Raw genomic sequence first — 5,447 nt, 5'->3', positions numbered from 1 at the left:
CTGGCACAAGACTAGGTGGTCCCCTGGAAAAAACACGACCTCCCTATATATTCTGATCTAAAGGGATAGCCTTGGCCACTCCTAAAATCCCTTTGAGAAAGGGGCACTTTAGGGGCTACAAAGCCCACTCTCCTTATGCAGCTGCACGGTCCTGAGCGAGTGGCGCGAAAATGGTTCGTATTGCCCCGGGGTTTTCTGGCTGATTTGCATGAATTCTCGTGGTGGCGGAGGATAAGTGGAGTCTCGGGGGTGAAGGAGAGCAGTGCGAGGGTGGCGCGGATCACGCACCATGGCATTTAGCACTTACATTGCTGCGTGCCGTTTACAAGATTTAAAAACTCATAGAATCCAGCACGAACTCCACTCTTCATAATCCAATTCACCGCCCCTGGATGTAACCTCTTATTTGGGAACCACACCATTATCGGAAGCAATAAAATGAGTTAAATCCTGATCTTTCTTTCCAAAAAGCACAGGAAGCCGACTTGTTTTACATTAGACTTGTGGTTTTCAAAGTAGAAGAAAAGCCGCAGCCGCTTGATGAAGACATCTATAATATAGTTAACCTTTAACGATTATCTGTTGGGGATAGAAACTAAAGATTGAACAATTGTGGCTTGATGATCTTTTCTGTCTTCAGAATTGAGAACTACCCTGAGTCAGTGCGAACGGGAAACACTTTTCATTGCCCTTTTAACCAAACTTGGCATTACAACGAAATAATGAAATAAAGTGAGGCTTTTTGTCTGTGTGAAGAGCAAAAAACTTGCTTCTAGAAGAGAAAGTAAATTTAGTTTCTTTAGAAGACACTAATTAATTATACTCTTAACATTTAAAACAAGCGCTTAAAATGAAAACATTCGCATTTCCCACCTCATTTCAAAACTTTTCTCTGGGGAATAATTAATTCCTTCGCAGTAAGAGTGTACATGGACATACTGTGTTCCTCTCTGGGTATACTGAATACAAAAACTGTGGGCAAGTAAATAATGCCCGAGGACAATGGATTAGAAGGAGTCTTCCTGCCTTTCTTAAATACAGCTACCCAGTGATCACTCCGCCACTTGCAAGGGACAAATAGCTCAAGGTCTAGAAGGTGAGTGGCAGGAGGAGAGGCTATTGGTGGGTGGTGAAATTACAGAATTACAGGGCCCTCAGTAAGTATTTGTTGAATGAATAAACATTTGGGAATGTAATTTTGTGCCACTAAAACTAAATATATGAGAATTTGGAATTACTAGACCCATGAAGCAGGGGAAGATTAAGTCACTTTACCTGTGAAAGGCTCTGATAGGGAAATTTTTAGTCTTCCTGGGGGCACAAGAAAATAATTTGGTGTATGTGTTTTTTAAGGATAAGATCTCTGGTCTGGTCTTTTTAGTAATCAGGAAAATGCAAATTAAAACAACTGTTACTGGAAAGGGGTCTCGATCTAGACCCCAAGAGAGGGTTCTTGGATCTTGCACAAGAAAGAATTCAGGACAAGTCCATAAAGTGAAAAAGCAAGTTTATTAAGAAAGTAAAGGAATAAAAGAATGGTTATACCATAGACAGAGCCGCCTGAGGGCTGCTGGTTGACCATTTTTATGGTTATTTCTTGATTATATGCTAAACAAGGGGTGGATTCATGCCTCCCCTTTTTAGACCATATAGGGTAGCTTCCTGATGTTGCCATGGCATTTGTAAACTGACATGATGCTGGTGGGAGTGTAGCAGTGAAGACAACCAGAGGTCACTCTCCTCACCATCTTGGTTTTGGCTGGCTTCTTTACTGCAGCCTGTTTTATCAGCAAGGTCTTTATGATCTGTCTGCTGACCTCCTACCTCATCCTGTAACACAGATAACAAAGAATGCCTTAACCTCCTGGGAATGCAGCCCAGCAGGTCTCAAGGCTTATTTTACCCAGCTCCTATTCAAGATGGAGTTGCTGTGGTTCAAATGCCTCTAACACAGGAGATACAATTTCACTCAGACTGGCAAAACTTAAAGAGCCTGATAAGACCAGATATTGTTAAGAATATGAGAAACTCCCACAATGATGTTAGTAGTGTAAATGTTTAACTTTTCAGAGCAATTTGGGAATAGAGGCATACCTCATTTTATTGCACTATGCTTAAAATTAAAGGTCTGTGGCAACCCTACGTATAGCAAGCCTATCAGTGCCATGTTTCCAAAAGTGCATGCTCATTTAGTGTCATTTGGTAATTCTTGCAATATTTCACCTTTTTCATTATTTTTATATCCATAATGGTAATCTATAATCAGTGATCTTTGCTATTACTGTTGTAATAATTTTGAGAAGTCACAAATTGTACCCATATGACAGACTTCATCAATAAATGTTGTATGTGTTCTGACTGCTCCACTGACCAACCATCCTGTCTCTCTATCTCTCCTTATGCCCCCCCAGTCACTGAGATAGAATAATACTGACATTAGGCCAGTTAATAACTCTACAATGGTCTCTAACTATTGAAATGAAAACAGTCACATATCTCTCACTTTAAATCAAAAGCTAGAAATGATTACGCTTAGTGAGGAAGGCATGTTGAAAGCAGAGATAAGAAGAAAGCTAGACCTCTTGTGCCAAACAACCAAGTAGTGAATGCAAAAGAAAAGTTCCTGAAGGAAATTAAAAGTGCTACTCCAGTGAACACACCAACGATAAGAAAGCAAAACAGCCTTATTGCCGGTAAGGAGAACATTTAAGTGGTCTGGAGAGAAGATCAAACCAGCCACAACATTCCCTTAAGCTAAAACCTAATCCACAGTAAAGCCCTAACTCTCTTCAAACTCTGTGAAGACTGAGAGAGGTGAGGAAACTGCAGAACAAAAGTTGAAAGCTAGCAGAGGTCGATTCACAAAGTTTAAGGGAGAAAGCCATCTCTATAACATAAAAGTACAAGGTGAAGTAGCAAATTATTCAGAAGACCTAGCTAAGATAATTGATGAAGGTGGCTACACTAAACAAAAGATATTCAAAGTAGACAAAACAGCTTTCTGTTGGAAGAAGATGCCATCCAGGCTTTCATAGCTAGAGAGAAGTCAATGTCTGGCTTTAAAGCTTCAAAGGACAGGCAGACCCTCTTGTTAGGAATGAATGCAGCTGGTAACCTTAAATTGAAGCCATTGATCATTTACCATTCCAAATTCTTAATTCCTTAACAATTATGTGACATCTACTCTGCCTGTGTTCTATAAACAGAACAACAAAGCTTGAATGACAGCACATCTGTTTACAGCGTAGTTTGCTGAATATTTTAAGCCCACTGTTGAGACCTACTCAGAAGAAAAGATTCTTTTCAAAATATTACTGCTCATTGACAGTGCCCCTGTTCACCCAAGAGCTCTAACGGAGATTGATGAATGTTTTCTTGCCTGGTAACACAGCATCCACTCTGCAGTTCATGGATCAGGCAGTAATTTTAACTTTGAAGTCTTATTATTTAAGAAATACATTTCATGGCCGGGCGCAGTGGCTCACACCTGTAATCCCAACACTTCAGGAGGACAAGACAGGAGGATCACGAGGTCAGGAGACTGAGCAAGTAAATAATGCCTGAGGACACGGGCATCCTGGCTAACACTGTGAAACCTGTCTCCACTAAAAATACAAAAAATTAGCCGGGTGTGGTGGCGGGCACCTGTAGTCCCAGCTACTCGGGAGGCTGAGGCAGGAGAATGGCGTGAACCCGGGAGGCAGAGCTTACAGTGAGGCGAGATCGTGCCACTGCACTCCAGCCTGGGCGACAGAGCCAGACTCCGTCTCAAAAACAAAAAAAAAAGAAAAAGAAATACATTTCGTAAGTCTATAGCTGCCATAGATAGTGATTCCTCTGATGGATCTGAACAGAGTCCATTGAAAACCTTCTGAAAAGGATTCGTCATTCTAGATACTGTTAAGAAACTTGTGATTCAAGAAGTTTACATTCTAGTAGGAGAGCAGAGGTAAACAACAACAACAAAAAAATAGTTTCAGGTGTGCTAACTTCCGCAAAGAAAAATAAAAGCAAGGTGAAAGCTAAAGACAGGAGAAGGGGATAGAAAATGAAAGAGGTACAAATTTAAATAAGAGAAACAGGAAAGGCTTCTCTGAGAAGGTGACACCTGATGAGGAACATGAACAAAGTCAGGAAGGAAGCTACAGGAAGAAGAGGAAAGTGCTGGTTTCAGGCACAGTGCACAGCTGGCCCAAAGGCTGTAAGGCAGTGCACAGCAAGGCACACTATAGAAAGCCAGGCAAAGAGGGAGAGAGCCCAGATCACGTGGGACCTTCTTGGCTATGGGAAGAACTTTGAATTTATTCCAGATATGATGGGAAGTCATTGAAGGATTCTGAGAAAAAGAAAGACCCAATCTGACCCCATGGACTGTGTGGGTCATAAACTGAAGGAGAGCCAAGAGTGAAAGCTGGGATACCTATGGGCTCCTGTAGAAGAAAATGATGGCTTGGACTGGGATAACTGTGGGGTCAGATGAAGTCAGATTTAAGATATATTATTATTATAAAAGTTAGAGCTAACTGGACTTGAGGGATGGATGGTTCATTCATATTAGCATTATGTACCATAGTAAAATCCTGCAGTCAATATGCCCCTCAGAAGGGAAATGGACACATGAACAGTGGTGTATTTGTACAATGGAATCTGAACAGTAGTTCAAATGAATGGCATAGCTTACTGGCATCATTGCTGAGAAATCTTAACAGTGTTCAATGAAAAAGCAAATAGCAAAAGTATCTGTAAAGTGTACCCTTTATGCAAATTTTAGAAACACAAAACATACCTAAGTTGTGAGAGTATAAAAACCTAGACAAGCAGAATAGGACAGAAGTTAACTTAAGGTGGAAAAGGAGGAAAGAGGCAAGGGTGGGGCCTTTGATTCTATTATTAATGCTTCTTTTCTTTTTCTTTTTTTTTAAAGGCTGGGTCTTGCTATGTTGCCCAGGCTGGAGTGCAGTGGTGTGATCATAGCACATTACAGCCTCCAACTCCTGGCCTCAAGTGATCTTCCCACTTCAGCCTCCCACATAGCTGGGACTATGGGTTGTGCACCACCACCCAGCTATCACTAATGCTGTTAAATTAAGTTTAGCCTAAAGCTGCCTCCTTACATATTTTAAGTTCAGCCTAAAGGCTTCTCCATACATAATGAACTATAACCCAACTGGATGTATAAACAGACTAACCTACTCTTGTACCAACCACCAAGTTTTGGCCAGTCAAGGGTGACCAACTGTTCAAGCTGTATTCAAATAAGGCAAACCCTGAGCTGTAACCAGTCCAGCTGTTTGTGTAATTCACTTCTGTTTTCTGTACCTCACTTTTCTTTTTCTGTCCATAAATCTTTTTCCACTATGAAGCTGCTCTAGAGCCTCTCTGAACCTACTCTGGTTCAGGGGATCCCCGATCTGCAATTCTTTGCTCCATTAAACTGCTAAATTTAA

The sequence above is a fragment of the Colobus angolensis genome, unplaced genomic scaffold (genome assembly GCF_000951035.1).
Source record: "Colobus angolensis palliatus isolate OR3802 unplaced genomic scaffold, Cang.pa_1.0 Scaffold224, whole genome shotgun sequence".
Lineage (NCBI taxonomy): Eukaryota > Metazoa > Chordata > Mammalia > Primates > Cercopithecidae > Colobus > Colobus angolensis.
Note: the sequence above shows the minus strand (reverse complement) of the source record.